Genomic DNA, 21,963 nt, shown 5'->3' on the forward strand with positions numbered 1-21,963 from the left:
ACGTGATACCTTGCTATCACCTCATGAGATCACAACGCTTAAATTATTCGAGGAAGGAAAACGGGGCCAGCTCATGGAGATAGAGGAAAAGAAATTGGCCAGAGATAGTGTAAAATCTTTACCAACAACATTGCGCGGACGGGACGTACCAAATAATTTTGACCACAGCAACATAGTTAATCTTTCAAATGTTACTCTCTCACACGCCGAAGAGCCGCTTCTTTCCCGCGGCCTTAACTTCTGTCCGACCACGTTACAATACGACGTAATTACGCTTCTTCAAGACCTTAAAAAACTTTGCGCAAAGCCTTCGACTTCAGAAATATTTTTTTCGATAAGCCACACGTGGCCAAGATTCCTCTTCCTTCAACATCAAATGGTTGGACTCCTCATACTAAGAGGGACAAGCATCTCAACCTTTACATTCAGGCAGTATAGAGAGACGTAGTAGCGGCCTACGGGAAGCGGAAACTCCAGCACTTTAACCTCTCTTTTTCAGAGCGCAACGCTCTCAAGTTCCTAAACAACAGAAAGGACATTATTATCAAACCGGCCGACAAGGGCGGCGCCGTAGTCATTCTAAACACCACTGACTACCTTAAGGAAGGATATAGACAACGATACCAAATTCTATTCCAGACTCAGAGATGATCCCACCAAGCAGCATGCCGAAATTATACATGAGCGGCTTGTCAGGCTGGAGGAACAAGGTGAAATCACTACTGACACATTAAATGCTCTGACTGCCAAACACGCCGTCCCAGGCCGATTTTATATGGTACCAAAATTTCACAAAAGGCAACCCGGGGCGCCCCATCATATCCGGATCAGGGACCCTAACCGAACCGATATCTAGCTTCATTGACAACCTAATCAAAAACATCCCTCCGACATTTCCATCGTACGTCCGTGACACAAATCACTTTCTTAGAGAAATCTCAAAATTGGAGGTACCCAAGGATGCATTTCTTGTAACAATGGACGTATCGGCCCTGTACACGAATATTCCACATGCGGATGGCATTGAATCGCTCTTGCGAACGTATAATAGCTACAGGGAAGACGACCTTCCAGATGGAAGTGTTCTGGCCGCTCTCGTTGGTCTCGTGCTCGAACTAAACGGCTTTGAATTCGACGGCAATTTCTTTCTCCAAACTACCGGCACCGCGATGGGAACAAAAATTGCTCCAAATTACGCAAATATCTTCATGGGTAATCTAGAGTCTAACTTTCTTTCGAGCTACCCCCTCCAACCGATGTTTTACAAAAGATACAATGATGGTATATTTATAACCTGGCCACACAAAGAGGAAGCGCTCCTTGACTTTATCGAGGCTTTTAAGCTGAGCACCCTTCTATTAGTTTTACTCATAATTATTTGAAAAACGAAGTTAATTTTCTAGACGTCAGGTAATAATAGAGGGCAGAAAACGAGTCACTGAACTTTATATCAAAAGCCGACTGACCGCCACAAATACCTGCACTTCGACAGTTGCCACACTCGCCCTTGCAAAACTAGTATACCCTATAGTCAGGCCCACAGTTTCAGACGCGTGTGTTCGAGCGACGACGGCTTCAACGCCAACGCGGACCAACTACGCCTAGTATTAAAAGAACAAAAGCACCCTGAACCAATTATAGACGATGCAATCAAAAAGGCGGAAGCTCTTGATCGTGATGAGTTATTAAGCGAACGATGCTCCCAGATAGAAACTGGCCGACAAGCCAACCTCGTGCTGACCTTCAGCAATAGGTGTCCTAACGTCAGTCATATTTCAAAAAAAAAAACATTTCAACAACGTAAAGCAGAGCGAACGCCTGAAAAATGTTTTTTACAACCGTTCCCCGAGTGGTGTTTTGACGATCGCGTAATGTTAAGGATGAAATAGTTAAGTCAAAAACAACTGTCTCTAAGAGCACTGGGAGTCGGTCATGCGGTAAGAAGAGCTACGAGGTATGTAGGCACGTGACGCTAGAGAAAACGCAGAGAGTGCAAATTCCAACTTTACCTACAAAATTTACGGGAACTTAAACTGCGATACAAGTAACTTTGTATATCGATTGGAATTGTGGCAAATGCCATAAGCAGTACATGGGCCGGACGATGACACCTTTCCGCTTAAGATTCAATAATCATAGGTCCCATGTAAGATCCTGCCCAAGTATCCCTATTGAAAATAATTCTAAAGGGCCCATCAGCCTTGAAGGATTATGGGACCGCACAGGCCTTCAAAACCCTTCAAAAATACCCTTCAGATATACCCCTCAGAAAAAACCCTCCAGCCCCACAGCCCTTCAACCCCAACCCCTTAGCCCATCAACCCTTTAGACGCCCAAATGACTGTGAACCATAGACAAAAATTCAGTTCAAAACGTTATAGAAAATTTATTGCGGACATTGAGTTTTACACGCGTATTAACACTCAAAAAGACAATAAAAACCAACGCTTGTTCCAACCCGGGCGCAAGCAGCTGTCGACGAAAGAGATCATATAAAATAGGAACAACTAACCTCTTTATCACAACGAAAAATATATTTCAAAGTGCTCACAATGCCGTTGGGTAAATTCCTGATGTGCGGTAGTTCAGCTAATAAAACGGAGCAGGTGCACCTCACGTACACATACACAGTCCCAGTAAGCACGTTTAGCGAAAACCACGAACTCGCAAGCAGATCCCGTCACCGTTGAGAAATTCCGAGCACAGTCACGGTTTCGTCCACGATGTCGTCGGGGCGGCGTCTTCGGCGTATTTTTCGCTCGCTGGATTCTTCTGAGGCCGGTCGGACGAAGAGCCGCAAAGAACAAGGTGGGACAGCGGCCGTCATCCACCGTCCCAGGACCCACAGTGCCATGATCCCGCTGCGTAGGCACTACATGCGGTTGAACGCTGATCCCGGCTGCCAGGCTTGCTGCGAGTAGGCCGACACCGGCCACCATCTCCTTGAATGCGCTGAACACGATGGTGCTCGAGCGGTGCTGAAGGCGGCCAACGCCGAACTGGGGTTCACCTGCGGAAGCAAGGAAGAAACGGCACGGATTAAAACAGACCAAGGGGCGAGCCCTCAAAGCAGCGCTTACCTTTCTGGATGTAGGAAACGGTGCGTTCCAGATTTCCATGGCGGTGAGAAACAAACCGCCCACGAGCAGAAAGAAAATGGCTATAGCGGCCTCCTGACTTCTTCGGCTTCCTCACACCACTCTCTCCCGCCGACCATTGGAGAAGCGTGCTGTCCGGAACTGGCGGTATTGCACCCTCTCCCCATTGCCGGGGGGAGAGAAGCGCAGTGTGTGTGTGTAGGCATTGTAAAAGGGGGGGATTTGAGTTGCCTGTTCGTGTTTTTGGCGACGGCGAAAAAGAGAGGACTTCCGACTTTGGTGAAAAGCAAAATAGTTTTGTTTATTTACTTTTTTTCCTTTTTGGGGACAGTCCCCCGCGGGGAAACCGGTTCCCGGCACGAGTCGCTGCCACTTCGCCCTCGGAACCTCCCCAGCGCAGCGTCCCTGAATTTGGGCAACGCGCTGCTCTCCGCTTGCGCTTTTTATTATTATTAGTGCAACAAGTAAAGCTTATTCTCCTCAAAACGCCGCTCGGCCAACAACACTCGGCCCGCGCCTTGTCAATTCTCCACATGGGGCGATCGAACCCGTAGCCCCCTTGGCGACCGAACACCCGGCCACTGACAGACGGGTCGAGGAGCCCAGTTGTGTTTGATAGAAGAGCGGTAATAAAAAACTGACCGTACAAACATACGATCGACATTCTCCATATAATTATTTGTTTTCCCTTTGTGAACAATACGTAGCTATGTTCTAATTCTGCGACATGTATTTTCTCCACCTAGGCCGTGTCCCCACAGAGATCTCAAGAAGCCTGAAGGTTTTCCCGACCCCATTAGAAAAGTTCTTGACAGGGTTTCAGACATTTCAAGGCATTGTAAAGGGGACTTTAGACATTTCAGGAGAGCCTCTCACGGGGCCAACGAACCCACCAGGAAATACCGGTTCACCTTTCAAAGATCACAAGAATTCCTGAAGTCCCCTTCACACCCTTTAAAGAATTCTTGAAGTCCCCTCAGAGCGATTTTCAATAGGGATCCCCTCTCACAACACATGAGTATTTCCGGACACTCATTCGATAAGCTTGAGGTGACATTTCTACAATCTGGTTTTAAAACTAACCGGGATCGCGAGCAGAGGGAGTCATATTTAATTTACAAGTTCAACACAATCAAAGCTGGGATCAATGAACACCCTGTAATAATGACGTCCATGCACGCAGTTAACATATCGTGAGCAGTCATATCGGTTTAAAAGTCCACAACCTCCCCTCGTCTTCCCCGTCTTGAAGTTTATTATGTGAAAAAAAGGGATATGTATCTGTGTGTGTGTGCTGTTTCTTTACGCACTGAGGAGGCGGCTCGTGCACCGCTCGTACACCGCTTGGGGCAAGTTTTCTCAGAAGCTGCAACCATTTTCTTTTTTGTTTATTTTCCCTCTTTCGGCGAGAAAGTCCACAACCACCCCTCGTCTTCCCTGCCTTGAAGTTCATTACGTGAAAAAGGGATATGTGTATGTGTGTTTTTTTCACGGACAGAGGAGGCGGCTGGTACGCCGCTCGAGGCATTGTTTCAAAAGCTTTTCTTTTTTTCCTTCCGGCGAGAGTTTTGCGCCTGCTGTTCTTGTGGCTGCCCCTATTCCTCCCTCCCCCACCGCTTTGCTTCGGTTAGATTTTCCGATATTGTGGGGGTTCTTTCACCAGGGTCAGGTTTACATGGGGGGGGGGGGGGAGGGGAGGGGGGAAGGGGGAAGGGGTCGCCTCCGTCGGGGGTACTGTCAACTCTTGAGAGAAACCAGATGTTTGGAATACCACGTGGCGTAGTCAAGGGGCGTCAATTTGACATCTCACGTACCATTCTCCAAAAAGGTCTGGCTCAGGCCGAAACATCGACCTATATATGATAAAACTCCACGAAACGCTTCGAGGTACGTTTACATTCCTATGCGCTTTTCGTGTTCCTACGCAACAGTATTTATATATATATATATAGAACGGGCATAGCGGCGGGAGGGCGACGGCATGGGTATATAACTGAGAAGAGAAATTCCTTAGTGAAAACAGCAACAACGGACGATTTAATCTTCGACGTTTCGGCCGGAGTGTGGCCTTCGTCAGGAAGAACTTTTACAGATGAACGTGGGTGGTATTCATACAATGCTATGTTTGAGTCCAAGTTTCAAAAACGGGGGGATGACGGTTGGAGGTTCCAAAGAAGCGTAGGAGGAGTCCAGATGGGCGCAATTTTATACAATGCTATGGTCAGGTCCTAATTTCGACGGGGTGACGGTTGGAGCTTTCGTGAGAGGGAAGCGAGGGCAGTTCATATCCGGGTGAAGAATCTTGTCGGTCGGGGCCAAGTTTCAAGGACGGTGGGGTGACGGTTGTAGCTTCTTCAGAGGGGGCGCAGGGTGACTTTGTGTCTGGGCAGGCAGGGGTGACCTGGACGATAGCGTACAATAGACGAAAGACACACGCGCAAACTAAAATGTGCCTAAAAAAAAAACGGTTATTTGTGTTGTTTTGTGGGGCATGCATGAGTTAGACCTGGAACGCAACAATGTTAAACCTAGAAATAAAAAGAAAGAGAATGAATACCAAAACCTGGAAATAAAAGAGAAAAGTTGATAGTCCAGTTCCGGCCACAAACGCAGTACCACTGCCAACAATAAGGTCTGGGACCTGAAAAGATGTCCCCTCTTCGCTGTTCCTATTCGTCTGTTAACATTCTAATCGATGCCAGAGTACCGGGGCTTTCATTTATTCGCTGTTTAATAGCGTTGAATCGGTAAATTAGGTAGGATTCACGCTGTCCACTTTCGCGATTTGATTTAAATTCAGAATCTAGGAGCGTCACTGACAATTTATCAAACAAGTGTTCTGGGAGAGCGAGATGTTTGGATAGAGGCAGTGTCGAAAGATTTATGGCGTATGATATGTGATGATTAAAGCGCAGTCTAAATGCCGTTCTAGTTTGTCCCGCGAAAACACAACACACTAATCTATATCTAACTTATAGTGCCCCGCGCGTGGGCGAGCAAGGTCGCGCGTGGCCCAGTGGTTACCGCGCTTGACTTTCACGTGGCAGGTATAGGTTCGATTCCAGTCAGGCGGACTGTCCTTTTATTTATTCTTTCAACTTCGGCTTCTCGTAAGTTCGAGAACCTTCTCGCCTGATCTTGTTCCGATTGCTATACGCACCGAAAGTTCTACGCCGAATAATCCAGAAACCAACGAGGGTACATAACGCGCTCCGCAAGGAGAGCGGAGTCAGTTTCGCCCCAGCGTTCGACTCTGCTGCTTTGCCGACTTCGACGCCCGCGACGCTCTGTTATTATCTTTTGTACCCCTTTTATTTTTTGTACAAGTTCGCCACAATAAACGTTTATTTCTTCCTGTTTAGTGATTGTTTTTTGGTCACCACCCGTGACATTTTGGTGGAGGTGCGGGGTACCGCATGCCCGTGCAGCGTTCCCCTCCAAGAGCCCGCAGTGCAAGTCCAGTTCCCAGCCCAGTGAGGAGACCACTCCCCGCGGAACCCGAAACTCGGACCAGCCGGTGCATCAAGGGAGAGAATCCTGAATACGGTTCGCTACTGGACAAGCCCAAGCCGAAGTAAACGACGATGGCCAACCAGTCGCAGACCCCGGCCGCGCTCCTGCCTTCACCTACCTGCCCGTTGCACCCCGGACTCCGACGCATTTCCAAGGGGACGCTCACGAAGACGTTGAGGACTGGCTTCAACAGTACGAGTGGATGGCCCAGCACAACCGATGGAGGGACGACCAGCGCCTGCAGAACCTTTACTTCGCGCTCGAAGGAACGGCAAGGCACTGGTTCGAGGATCGGGAGACTTCGTTGATCTCGTGGACCGCCTGCAAGAATGAGCTGAGCCGAACTTTTCCTAACCAGTATCGACGGGAGAGGGCCGAGGACCTTCTTGGAATGAGGACCCAGGGCTCAAACGAGACCATCACCAGTTTCGTCGAGGATGTCCTGCGCCTGGTCACTCGCGCCGACCCTCAAGTCACCGACGAAAAGAGGTTGCGGATCCTGATGCGAGGCGTACGAGATGACATCTTCGGAGGCCTTGTCCGCAACCCGCCGACCACCGTCGAAACGTTTGTAACAGAGGCGACCAACATTGAACGGGCCCTGCAAGCATGAGCCGCTCACTTCCATCGAGCTCCTCCTGTCGCTGCACCCTAGCTGTCAAACTGCGCCCTCAGCCCCAATATTCCGGGAATCCGAGAAATAGTCTGGGACATCGTCCGTGAAGAACTGAAAAAGCTGATACCTGCCGCCGAACGTCCAGCTCCACTCTCGATCGCCGAGATTGTTCGAGAAGAGGTCCAGCAAGCGCTCCAGCCAGGCGTTCTCGCCGACGCCGCACCGGAACCACCAGCTGTGACCTATGCCGCCGTTGTTCGTCGCCCGCAGTTTTCAATTGCTCGGCAGTACCCAGCTGCACCCCGACGAGAAGTCTCTTCGCCGCAGTACGCGCCGCGCCAAGAGCAGCGTGGACTTCGAAAGACCGACGTGTGGCGCACGGATGACGGACGCCCGGTGTGCTTCCACTGCGGGGAGGCTGACCACGTTTACCGAAGGTGCCCCTACCGCCAGCTCGGCCTGCGATGATTCGCTCCAAACGACCGTCGACCTCGTGTTAGAGAACGACCAAGCGACATCGAGGAATACCTCCGTCGCCCTCCGTCACCAGCTCCCACAGCACCACGAGGTTCCCGTTCTCCATCCCCCCGACGTTCCGCGTCGCCATTCCGTCGGTCGCGCCGTGACAGCCTGTCCCCCCTATCTCGTCGGGAAAACTAAGTGCGGAAACGCCTGGAGGTGCCGTTGCCGAAGACGACCCGAGTAAAGAGCCTCCAAGAACGCCGGGGCGCTCCCACTCTCCCGACGCCACGCATCGCGACGACGCCCCTGTAACGGTGTCCAACAACGTAAACGTCGTCATCGTCGGCCACGACGCATCGGCACTCGTGGACACCGGAGCAGACTACTCAGTCTTAAGTGGGAGGCTTTCCCGCCGCCTTCGAAAAGTCATGACGCCGTGGGATAGACCCCAAATACGAACCGCGGGAGGACATCTCATCACGCCAGTCGGGAGACGCACTACTCGCGTCGAGATCCACGGTGAAACGTGCCCTGTCAAGTTCGTCGTTCTGCAAGACTGTTCGAGGGACGTTATCCTCGGAATGGACTTTCTCTGCGAGTATGGCGCCGTCATCAACCTCGGAACAAACCGGCTGACGCTACGAAAACCTGCTCCACCAGCGGAGGAGCCCCAAGCGTCGTCACCCACGGTCCGAGTCCTCGCAAACCACGTAAACCTACCACCGCGGTCGACTGTTTTCGTACTTGTCGGGATCGATAAAGCTTCTTGTGGCGAAGTTCTTCTCGAGGGAAGCCTCCAATTGCTCCCGGGAAGAGGAATAGAAGTCGCAAGGGGAGTAGCTGAACTTCAGAATGGGCGGACTGTAGCCCTCGTCACGAACTTCCGAAACGAAACGCAACACCTCACAAAAGGTGCAGCCGTGGGCCACGTCGAGGAACTCCGAAACCCCGCCGAAATCACAGCGATTACTGACGAATCCTCGCCGCCCCAGCAAGACAGTACGTCGCCAGCGCAGCTCGACATTGACCCCAAGCTTCCGGACCCTAAACGACGTCTGCTCCTCAACCTCCTCGCCGAATACCGTGAATGCTTTGCGACGTCGTCAAAGGTACGTCAAACCGCCGTTGCGAAGCACCGCATCGTTACCGAGGACGACGCGCGCCTGTGCATCGATCGCCGTTCAGAGTCTCCGCTAAGGAAAGGGAGATGATCCAGCAGCAAGTTCAAGAAATGCTGAATGACGACATAATCCAACTTTCAAGCAGTCCATGGGCCTCTCCAGTCGTGCTGGTTAAGAAAAAGGACGGAACTCTTCGCTTTTGCGTGGACTACCGGCAGCTCAACGCGGTTACGAAGAAAGACGTCTACCCACTCCCCCGCATCGACGACACTCTGGACCGGCTGCGCCACTCTCGATACTTTTCATCGATGGACCTGAATAGCGGCTACTGGCAAATCGAGGTCGACGAACGGGACCGAGAGAAGACAGCCTTCGTCACGCCGGATGGACTGTACGAGTTCAAGGTGATGCCCTTCGGACTATGCATGGCGCCAGCAACTTTCCAGCGTGTCATGGACACAGTACTGGCAGGGCTGAAGTGGCAGAGTTGTCTGGTCTACCTTGACGTCGTAGTATTTTCAGCTGACTTCGACGTGCACTTGCGACGACTCCGCGCGGTTCTCCATGCCATACAGACCACCGGGCTGACTCTCAAGCCGTCAGAGTGCCGGTTCGCCTATGATGAACTGAAGTTCCTAGGCCACGTGCTTAGTAACGAAGCCGTCCACCCAGACCCCGAGAAGACTCGCGCAGTCGCGGCATTTCCAGTGCCGAGGGACAAGAAGGCCGTGCGAAGATTCCTCGGACTTTGTGCCTACTATCGGCGCTTCGTTCGGGATTTCACAAGGATTTCCGCATCGCTCACAAACCTCACGGAGGACGCCGAGAAGTTCGAATGGGCCGAGGAACAACAGCAGGCATTCGACGAGCTGAAGCGAAGACTCAAGACTCCTCCTGTTTTAGGACACTTTGATTAGGATGCGGAAACCGAGATTCACACGGACACTAGTAATGCAGGATTTAGAGCGGAACTGGTTCAAGTGCAAGAAGGCACCGAGCGAGTCATCGCCTACGCAAGTCGGACGCTGTCTAAATCGAAGAGAAATTACTCCACGACTGAAAAGGAGTTTCTTGCGGTCGTCTGGGCGATCACGAAGTTACGCCCGTACTTGTACGGGAGCCCGTTCCGTGTAGTCACGGACCACCACTCACTCTGCTGGCTTGCGAACCTGAAGGACCCGTCAGGACGCCCCGCTCGATGGAGTCTCCGACTACAAGAGTTCAACATGACACTGGTCTACAAGTCAGGCCGGAAGCACAGCGACGCCGACTGCCTGTCCAGAGCCCCCGTCGAAACCCCTTGCGGCTGCAGCGACGACAATGACGACGAGAGCCTCCTAGGAGCAGTAAACGCCGACGACATGGCACGACATCCACGGGACGATCCTGAGCTGCGCGCATTAATCGAGCACCTGGAAGGGGGTGGGGGTACCGTGAAACGTGTCTTCTCACGAGTACTGCCGACCTTCGCCATTCGACAAGGTGTACTCTACAAAGAGAACTTCGGCGACAACAGCACAATGTGGTTGCTGGTAATACCGACCGACCTTCTGGAGGAGATCTTTCAAGCGTGTCATGACGACCCGACGTCGGGACACCTCGGTTACAGCCCAACACTGGCCCGTATTCGTGAAAAGTATTACTGGCCAAAGCTCCCAAAAGCCGTCCACCTCTACACCTGATCGTGCCACGAGTGCCAGCGACGTAAGAATCCGCCAACGAAGCCGGCAGGCCTCCTGCAGCCGATTACTCCCCCGACCACACCGTTCCAGCAGATCGGAATGGGCCTACCTGGCTCCTTTCCGCCGTCAACGTCGGGAAACCGCTGCATAATCGTCGCCACAGATTATCTCACGCGGTACGCCGAAGCGAAAGCCTTCCCTTCAGGGACTGCTGTGGAAGTCGCCAAGTCTTTCATCGAGTCCATCGTCCTTCGGCACGGCGCTCCCGAAGTTCTGATTGCAGATCGCAGATCATCGTTCATGGCACAGCTGACCCAAGAAATCCTGCGTCTCAGCCACACCACCCATCGTCGCACCACGGCGTACCACCCGCAGACCAACGGGCTGACGGAAAGACTCAACAAGTCCATCGCCGACATGATTTCCATGAACGTCGACGTTGAGCACAAGACATGGGACGAGGTGCTGCCGTACGTCACCTTTGCCTACAACACGGCCGTGCAAGAGACTACCGGGGTTACACCCTTTCAATTGGTCCATGGCCGCAAAGTGACGACAATGCTGGACGCCATGCTGCCCCATGAGCCATCTGACAATGAGAGCGACGACGCCCAGGCGGTCGCTCAACGGGCCGAAGAGGTCCGCCAGCTCGCACGACTCATGATTCAGGACCAGCAACGCGTCGACGCGGGCCGCTACAACCTTCGTCGCAGGGACGTCCACTTCCAGCCCGGAGACAGGGTGTAGGTGTGAACGCCCATCCGTCGCCGCAGCCTCAGTGAGAAACTACTGAAACGATACTTTGCACCATACAAGGTACTTCGTCGCCTCGGCGAGCTGAACTACGAGGTGATGCCCGACGGAACACGCGCTTCACGCCGCCCTCCACGACCGGAAGTCGTCCACGTCGTGCGCCTCAAGCCGTACTACGATCGATAGGACTGTGAATTGTGTTTTGTAATACGCGCGATAGGATTGTGTTGCACAAGTCCACGTAGTTTGACGTTAGTTTTGTTTGTTTTGCTGTTTTTGTTTCCCGGCACGTCGCATCAAGACGATGCGCTTTTAAAAAGGGGGAGTAATGCCACGCGCGTGGGCGAGCAAGTGCGCGCGTGGACCAGTGGTTACCGCGCTTGACTTTCACGTGGAAGGTATAGGTTGGATTCCAGTCAGGCGGACTGTCCTTTTATTTTTTCTTTCAACTTGGTCTTCTCGTAAGTTCGAGACATTCTCGCCTGATCGTGTTCCGATTGCTATACGCACCGAACGTTCTACGCGGAATAATCCAGAAACCAACGAGGGTACATAAGGGGCTTTTTTTGGTCGCCACCCGGGACATTAGCATGAAGTATCCCAAGAAAATATTATCTTAAGACGACATTATAACATTCTCGAACAAAGCGAGCGCCTTAAACGCGCGTTTTCATCCGCCCCTGGCGTAGTCCACAGACGATCGCGTAACCTCAAAGGCACGCTAGTAAACTCTTGGATAAACTCATCGCTACCACCTAACAAATGTAGGCCTTGCATGCACCCAGGATGTCTGATCTGTAAAAGAGATGCAGCACACAAACATGGCCAGTAGCACGCACTCGCAGCTCTCGATCAAAATTAAAGGGCACCTAACATGTGCCCCGTCGAATGTCGTGCACTTATTCGAGTGTACGATATGCAAAATGGAATGCATAGGGCAGACTAGAACGGTATTTAGACTGCGCTTTAATAATCACAAATCTCACGCTATAAATCTTCCGACACTGCCTCTATCCAAACATCTCGCTCTCCCAGAACACTCGTTTGATAAATTGTCAGTGACGCTCCTAGAATCTAGATTTAAATCAAATCGCGAACGGGAACAGCGTGAATCCTACTTAATTTACCGATTTACTGACCGGCGCCTACTGGCGGACTTGGCGGAAACAACCGAAGTAGAAGCCAACGGCCTCCTCGTTCGACTACGCGGGGAAAGAAAGGTGCCCTGGCTCCCTACCCACCTTCGCCAATTGGCACTCAAGATGTCACATGACCATGCCACAAGCGCTCACGCAGGTTTTTTCACAACTTTAAAACACGTCCCTTCCCGCTATGTCTGGTTGGGAATGAGAGCTGACGTCGCCAGGCACGTTCATTGCTACCAAGTGTGCCAACGCTCTAAAGCCCGCCGCCAGAAGCCTCAAGGACTTATGAGCAGCCAGTGGGCCACTGCGCCGATGGAGGAGCTAAGTGTGGATATTGTAGGACCTCTGCCCACAACACCTAGACGCAACAAAAACCTTTTGGTAATAATCGACAAATTCACAAAGTTTATCGAACTTTTTCCTTTACGAACAGCAACCAGCAAAACCATTATAGAGTGCATGGTGCAAGTTTTCTGCCGACACGGCACACCTGCATGTTTCCATCTCCAGTGACAACGGCAAGCCATTCGTCAGTAAACTGTGGCGAGGTCTCCTAAGTCACTGCGGGATCGCCGACCGCCACACTGTGCCATACAGGCCATCAGGACAAATGGTAGAGAGGCACAATGGCACGGTAAAGGAGAGCCTTAGAGCATATTGTTCTACCCACAAAGACTGGGACCAGCACATTCCTGAAATCGCTTTTGCAATGCGCACGGAAGAAAGCGTCGTCACCGGATTTACCCCAGCCTTCCTTTGCTACGGCCAAGAGCTTCGCACCCCGTGGGAAGTGGGGGGACTCAAGGATGACAGCGAGCCACCAGCTTCAGAACGTCATGCTTTTGCGGCGGAAGTCACTCGGCGCCTGCACGACGCTCTCGATTTCACTCGAGATCACCAACAGAAAGCAAGGCAGGCCCAGAAAACTTATTACGACCGGCACCGGAAGCCTGCAACAATACGTCAAGGGAACATTGTCCTCCTTGATGCACACATATTGAGCGATGCGACCTAAGGCATTACTGCGAAGCTTGCTCCACGCCGCACGGGGCCCTTCCGTTTGGTTCAGTGCCTGGGTGCTAACGACTTTGTGCTTAAGGACCCAGTTACTGGGCGAAACCGACACGTGGCTAACGCGGACCAGCTGACACCGTACCACCGAACCGGTTTTAGATCTACTCTCGTCTGGTTCGCGTCTCAAGAGGGAGAGACCTCTGAGAAGTATCTGGCGAAGGACTATGCCAGGCGCACGTGCCGCGCACGTGCCGCGAGAGGACAAACACAGGATGTAAAAGGCGACGACGACGGACCGGGGGAACGTGCAGTTAGGTTCTGGGATTAAGGACGGATATTAAAGGTTCCATCCTAACACTATTAAACAAAGAATAAATGAAAGCCCGGTACTCTGGCATCGACTAAAATGCTAACAGACGAATAGCAGCAGCGACCAAGGGACATCTTTTCAGGTTCCAGACCTTACTGTTAGCAGTGGTACTGCCTTTGTGGCCGAAACTTGACCCTCAACTTTTTTCTTTTATTTACAGGTTTTGATATTCATTCTCTTTCTTTTTATTTCTAGGTTTAACATTGTTCCCTTCCAGGTCGAACTCATGCATGCCCACAAAACAACACAAGCGACCGTGCCGTTTTCTTTTTTTTTTCTTTTTTTTTTAGACAACATCTATAATTTGCGTGTGTGTCTTTCGTCTATTGTACGCTATCGTCCAGGTCCCCCCTGCCCGCCCGGACACAAAGTCACCTTGCGCCCCCCCTCATGAAGCTACAACCGTCACCCCGCCGTCCTTGAAACTTGGCCCTGACTGACAAGCTTCTACACCCGGATACGAACTGCTTTCGCTTCCCTCTCACGAAAGCTCCAACTGTCACCTCGTCGAAATTGGGACCCGACCGTAGCATTGTATAAACGTTCGCCCATCTGGAACTCCTCCTACGCTTCTTTAGAACCTCCAACCGTCAACCCGCCGTTTTTAAAACTTGGACTCCACCGTAGCATAGTTTAAATACAAGCCGCGTTCATCTGTAAAAGTTCTACCTGACGAAGGCCGGACTCCGGCCGAAAGATCCAAGATTAAATCGTCCGTTGTTGCTGTTTTCACTATGTTTTTTTTTTATTCTCAGCTATATATATATATATATATATATATATATATATATATATATATTGGATACTTATTTGTATTTGACCTTGATATTTGTGAGGCTCAAAGACTGGTTTGTAAGTTTCTGCTTCCAAGTGCAGCTTTAGTATGAACATGTAAAAAGATACCAGTAGTGCACTCTAAGCTGATAAAACGTTACAATCTATCAACCTATTACGCTTTCCGAGTATTCAAAATGCAATTTATATTAACTTGTAAAATATTTCATATATTCGCTGCCCATTAATTTGTTGTTTGTGTATCTCTAAATTAACATTTCATGTTAAACTAAATAAAGGTCTAAATATTTTCAAAATGTTTGAACTTGTTTTATTCGTTTGTGGCAATATAAATATTAGTTGCCATGTGATCATCAATAGCCAAGCTAGCGGCCGGCACTACTCAGACCAAGAAATAAGCAAACTCGCATGCATTAAACTTATACACAATATTTATTTTTCTCCCCGCTAAATTTCACTTACATTCAAATAATCCACATAATTTCTTTTTTGCCTTCATAATAGTATATTTATCTAGTTTTCTTTTACTAGAAACCTTGTGAGTCTGTATTTCGCTGCGACCAACTCATGTTCTATAAGAATCATAATTAGTTCTTATATATATTGTACAATATAATTATAGAAGATATCCAAATTGCGTAAATATTGTTCGTACGTCATATTATGTTTAGTAGATTTCTCACGGCTCACAACAAACGAAGACAAAGTAGAACGGGTAACACAGGACAAGCAGTTACTCTCAACCAAAGTTTTTATTGCAAATAAACGCCGAAGTAAAAAGCAGCATTCCACACCATCATGGCCAACTCAGCACGTGTCCGCATAACATATCTCTTTACTATGTAGAAGGACCGATTACCGGCTTACACATCGCCCGGTTCCTTCTTTTTTGATCGCGTAAGCCTCGAACAGTTTCCTAGTCATCCGATCTCCCCCCATTCGAGCAATCGTGACGTGATGGAAGTTGGGTTGGCATCCACAATCTGCACAATGAAGCAGCTCCATTCGCCGCTTCATTGTACAGCTTTCGGATGCCAGCCCAACTTCCATCACGTCAGGATTGCTGGGATGGGGGCAGAGGGGAGATCAGATGACTAGGGAAATTTGAAAGAGCCACACGATCAAAAAATGCGGGACTGGGCAACATGTAAGCCAAACATCGGTCCTACATAACAAAGAGATCTCTCCTCTGGACATATGCTAAATTGGTCATGATGGTGTGGAATGCTGATGTTTACTTCGATGTTCATTTTCAATATAATCTTCAGCTGAAACTAAGCGCTTATCCTGCATACCCCCTTCGTCTTCGTTTCTTGTGGGCTGTGTCGAATCTACTATGCATAAAGCGACTAGCCCGCATCGTCACCCTAGTTCATATACAGTAGTGAACAAAAAGATATGATATTTCGTTTCTTTTAAAGAAGTATTTCTCGACGTCTAGTTGATTGATTCATATTTAAGTAAGCATCAGTTTATACTCTATAAATACGTCAATGTAGTGTTCCATTATAATTTTTACATATGTATCACAGTTCGAAGAAAAGTCAAGCACGTAAACCGAAATGCCATGTCTTTTTGTTCACTACTGTATATGTTCGTATATGTTTCGTTATCATATTCATATATTTTACTTGTTTTCTTACCCTGTAATGAGCATCGCTGCGTCGCACGTGGCGCTCCTGTATTTCTTAGCAAACTGGAATAATGTTGTGCGAACTGCGGCATAGACTTTGGGTGGATTTGAAACTAAAATATGTCGAAGAAAATCCGACTCCTAAAAATAATAGAAGGCGCAATTAGATTTTACTCACACTGCTTTAAAATGTAAGAAATATGGCCAACAAATGAAACCCACCGGGTCCTTAGTTATATTTACGACGAGCAGTTGTACTTTTGGGTTGATTGCGTTTGAATATCTGATGTTCACCTTAAACAAAAAGGACAGGTATGATTCTAGAATTTTATTTAAATTGAACAGAAAGATTTATTTAGCAGAAATATTTTTGTTAATCTTGAAAAATCAGTCACGAGCGATTACTGGACCCGCATACTTAGTATACACAGTAGGTTTCGCTTGGTAAGGCACCAAGGAATCGATAAACATGTTTCCCCTTTTCCGTTTAACTTTCACTACCTTCGGTCGGTTAGTAAAACAAAGTGTTCACATTTATTGTTTCTAGTTAATAACTGAGTCTTCAGAGTACCTTGCTTTTCTTCCAAAGCGATTCATCGTTCATACTCCTACAGAGGTCGGAGACATGGGCGGTTTGTTTAGAGCTAGACTCTCGCGTTTTAAGCGCTTATATATGTTTCCCGTACTGGCAGTACAAAGGTAATAAATAAAAAATAATGTGCCAGACACAATCTATAGTCTATGTTTCTCTAACTCAATTATAATGAATAAAGTTTTAGAAGCTTTCGCTGTGATATTGGCAATGAGGATATCACAACATTTTTGTACTGACAAGTCATTATCCTTTTCGGCGTCATTGAAAAAATAACCATCAAGACTACCATAGTGATGCATAGAGCTATAACAATTGAACTGATCTACACAAATTGGGGTTCACAGTATAATACCTGAGTAAAGTGAGTAAAAAAAAGAAAACATTAACGCCGTCGTCGCCTAAACAGTGGTAAGCGGTGTACAATCTACAGCAATGTGAGCTGGCCCAACTCAGTGTTTGCCGAATCAACAAAAGTCCTGTCTGGGGTGCCACCGGCATACAGACTTCAACATTGCAAGAATAGAGCGGATGGTTGTTCATTCGAATATACCTTAACATAATCTGAGCACCCCGCATGGCTTTTGTTCCGCCCCAGACTGAATGACGCCGGGAAGCTGATTTTGCAGCACTATGTTCATTGTGGTGAATTATACCATTGACTCTCAGGTAGAAAACTTGAACGGGAACGTAAATTGGAAAATAAATCAGAACGCAGAATACATACCGTTGCCAAAGAAGTCGCGATATATGTTACAAGCTGTGTATCGTTATCAAAGTTTTTGTAAAAGTGCTTGTCGACGACAATCAGTGTTTCGATCAAAAATGGGTCTGGAACTTGTACTTGTCTCGGGGTGCCTGTAAAGGTAAACTTTGAAATGAGTTACACCAAATGTTGTATACACGATTGTCACTCCTAAAGTCCAAACTGCAGATAGTGAAATTGGGCCAGACAAGTCAGTTTGAAGTAGTACGTACATCTATGAGAATCAAAAACACAGCGCAATCTTATTTTATACTACGCTTGGCTCTGCTTCGATTCATGGAAGAGTAAAATATGGTAAATTGCATCAATAAGTTTAGAAATATCAATGTATAAACAAAGTGCTTAGAAACCTGGAAGCGGTTTTAGGCGCTTATCTTAATATTTCTATCGAGGATATGGTTTCTTTTGTTCAGTTGCCTAGTAAATACATCCAGTTGTTTCGATGTACTTGTTTATGAATACGTAGAAGCCGAAAATAATATCAGGGACATCTACGTTTCAAGACTCCGAGTATACAAGATATGTAATATTTGTATTAAGTTGTTTTTTTCTCGAAACATTTGTATAAAGTTTATTTTTATGCAAAATTCTTCTTCTTTAAATGACCCTCCTTTCGACGGAAACTGCATAACTCTATTGACCTTGAAACAACATACATTTGTATACAATCTTCATTCCGAAGTTGGTAGCATTGTAAGTAGTGTTCGCGAAATTAAAACGAAAATCAAGTCTTCGTTTAACATATTTAATGGGACAGCGGCATGCAGATATGTAGAGATATATGAATAATAAAAATTGGTTTACATTGTTTAGCTTTTTAGGTAGTGATACACTCTAATTTAGCATACCTCAAGCACTTTTAGACTCTATTAAGTGTGTAACATTTTAAGTCCTAGACAATCATTTAATTACTTCATAAAATTAACTTACTTAAATTATGTTCATTAAATCGCCCTTCCAGTTGAATGTTACTTGTTTCTGCAACATGGGGGGCAATAATTTTGTTAATATGAACCCTAGATGGTTACAACCAATTACTATGGCTAGGCACTTGATAGATTAAATTACCGGTTAATGAAGTATTGTTGTAATCGCGAATATTCTTTTCTAACTGGTTAATCGGTTAAACTATGAGAAACATCAAAAGTTTAAATTCAACGCTTTCAATACGCGGACGTGGTCAAGTGCACAAGTAGCAAGGCAAACTTTACGAGAAGTTTTGTACTAAAGGTGAATGGTACAGGCGAGATTGGTAACATTAATCAAGGGGAGAAGGCTATCGTGACCCAACTACTTCAAAGCCGCGCGAGTGTCCCTTTAGGGCGGAATGGACTATTGTGAACAACCAAAGGAGCTCGCTATTGCCGGAGAAATATCAACCAACCTCTGAAGCAGCGGCGGAATTAATAATCTGTGAGTATTGGTGCTTTTTGACTGTTTCCACCTACACGTCAAGGTTCATCTAAAGTTGAAAATCGTTCATTGAGCTGTTTATCGGATATTCAGCAAAAGTTAAGCAAAAATGTAATTTTTTTATTTTCTTTCGTCATTATTCACAGCGATAAAGAAAACAATTAATCGACAAAAATTATGCGAATGAAGGGTGGCGATTAATCTGGTCGAACTTTCAAACGACGCCCGGTCCTATAAATGACAAAATGTTCGATTAGGTGCTTGGAGTTTTGTGCTTTCCGTCTCATTTTCTCTAGCTAATGGCTTAAAATGCCAGTAATGAATGAGCTTGCAGGCACACTTGCTTTAATTTCAATATGTAATAAAGCGTCAATACTCAGGTATTTATTAGTTACTTTTCATAATATTTTCGACGACATTTATGCGGATAGAGATAATAAAAAATATTAGGCATGTATTATTTCGTATCAGAGTCACACAGTTGTTATATTATCGATTGAGACTGGAGAAACGAAAATGCATTTATGTTATCAAAAATTGCTGCTTTGCGAAAAGTAAGTATTTGCACAACAGCTTTGGAAAACGCCTGGTCTAGTGCCTTTTTTGTGAACCCAGGCTTTGTAAGTTAATAAGGCGGGGGGGGGGGGGGGGGGGGCACTGTGCAAATGTATAGACGAAGGGCAGGTTGGAATTTATTTTGCATTTTAATCTTAAATATTTCGACTGTTCGGTTTTTTGGTTCGACTTTGTTTGCCCTTAAGGCTGAGCCACACGTGAGCGATTTAGCGAGCGACGAGACGAGCGACGAGATTCAGCGATGAGGCACGGAGATTTCTCACTGTCGCTCGTCGCGGGGCTCAATTTCTGGATTTCTAGAAAACGTCTTCATCGCCTTGGTCACTTGCTCCCGTTGCTTTCATGCGGTTTGCCTTGCGACGCGATTGCCCTAGCGATAGCAAAAGGGGTCACCGTCGTTTGTCTCGTCGCTTGCCAAATAGCTTGCATGCGGGTTGTACTTTATACTCTTCTTAGATGTAAAGTGACGCCAACAGTAAGGATGCAAAATGCATACCGAAAGTGCTCTTTTCTCTTGAAATGATACGAATATTTTTATAGTACGTCTTGCTTACCTGCCCATTTTTATCTGGTTGTTTAAAACGGTTTCTGCAGTTGAATATGACGATGTATGAAAAGTTACTCGTTCCTTCAGGTCTGCCTCAATGATATGTTCTTGGGCCGCTGCTACTAGTCTTATATATTAGTAACATGAATAAAAGACGTTCAGCGGATATCAAAATTAAAAGTTTTCCCCGATGGTGTTGTCCGTAGTGTGTTCGAAAGTACCAGAGAAACATTAAATGTACGGAACATTGCTTAGATAAACAGCCTCTTTTCTATTTGATTGCCTGGCTCGAAGGTCACGCGATCGCTCGACCTGGCGCTAGCCCGGCGCTGCGCAGCTCGAATTCTTTTAGTTTAGGCACAGTGAGCCCAGTTTATTTTGCGGCCTGTGTGACTCCGACACCAAAATGAATAGGAGGGCTAGTTGGCTCATAATTTTTAAAAAATAATAGCTCCGAAAACACGAACAAGTATGAACACGAATTGAACAAACACAATGCTCCTTGTGTTTGTTCACGTCGTCTTCGCCCCCTTCTGTGTTTTAACTTCTATTACTTTTTTAATGGCCATGTCACGTTTTGCTCTACTACAACGGAAATAAATCTTCAGAGATATAGACATAAGATGCTCAGAGGAAAATAAATGTTCGTTTACAGAAGTTGACAAGCTTGTGGGACGAACGGCAAACGGAAATCAACAAAAATACTGGTGTATATGATAACACAACTCGAAACAAAGTACCAGCACTGTTAACCTATATTGCTGTGGGAGGCCGTTAAAATATTGACAGGAGCACAAATACCTATAGTATGGGACGATTCGAGAAGGTAGGCCGAGAAAGAGAAAGGTGGGAAGGAGAAAATGGACGCCACGCTGACGTGGGGAGGAGAAAACCCCCTCTCCTCACCAGCGTTGCGTCCGCTTCCTTCTCAACCCCCTGCCTTTTCCCCGCCCTACGTTCTTAACCTGGAATATACTACAGGCGTTTTTCGTTAATCAAATCTAAACTGGAATTTACGCATCAAAATGTTTCCAATAAATTGCTAAAGCAAGGTTTGGGCACGTAGACGGCAGTTAGATTTTCCAGACCAGCACATAACTTAACACCATATAAGTGACTGATATTACCAAACATTGGATATAGAAGCCCAGATTGAGAACTATTCACACAACAAAATATTTACGAAAAAGAACACACAAAGTAAAGCTCTCCGATTTCTCTTTGATCGCTATCGATCCACAGACTTTGTCTCCGTAATAAAGCCCGATGCGAACCTTCTGCATATAAGTACCAGTATAATGTTTTGCAAAAAAAAAAGATAAATTTCTTCAAGGTTAATACTTTATTGACGTTCAGAAATATGTTGCTTATACAAACTTCAACGACCCAACTAAACAAAATATAATATTTTCTTTTGCACCGTATCGCTTTAATACTGACTCGGTAAAAATATTTGTTTGGTATGTCGATCAATGGAACTGGGCAACCACGAATGCTGTAAATAGTCAAAATATGTGTGGTTTTTTATAACTTTTCTACACTTAGCTGTGCTTGTTCTTTTAAATCTGCCTACTCACCTGCTTTGGTCTCTCATTTTGCAGTATGGCAATATATATAAACTAAATAAGTATGATTGGTATATTCAACGTTGGCGTCTTGAGCTATGCCCAGAGTAGTCATTCCTGTGCTAGAATAAATGAAATGCTGAATAGCTTCAAAAAAGCTGACCTCACATCATACCGGTGAAAACAATCGAATGCTGTATTTTCTCTAAACGTGGTACACTATTAAGAAAACTAATTATTCATGTAGCTGAAGCACTCAGCTCTCCTGCGAAAAATGATGACTCTATTTTTTAGACATCGCG

At 47.0% G+C, this 21,963-nt stretch overlaps 1 pseudogene; it reads right to left on the minus strand.

Annotated features, from left to right (window-relative positions):
* Positions 1-21,963, minus strand: part of LOC115331065 — a 118,066-nt pseudogene that overhangs the window by 41,841 nt on the left and 54,262 nt on the right.

This window comes from Ixodes scapularis, unplaced genomic scaffold (assembly GCF_016920785.2).
Source record: "Ixodes scapularis isolate PalLabHiFi unplaced genomic scaffold, ASM1692078v2 PGA_scaffold4__175_contigs__length_147842914, whole genome shotgun sequence".
NCBI lineage: Eukaryota > Metazoa > Arthropoda > Arachnida > Ixodida > Ixodidae > Ixodes > Ixodes scapularis.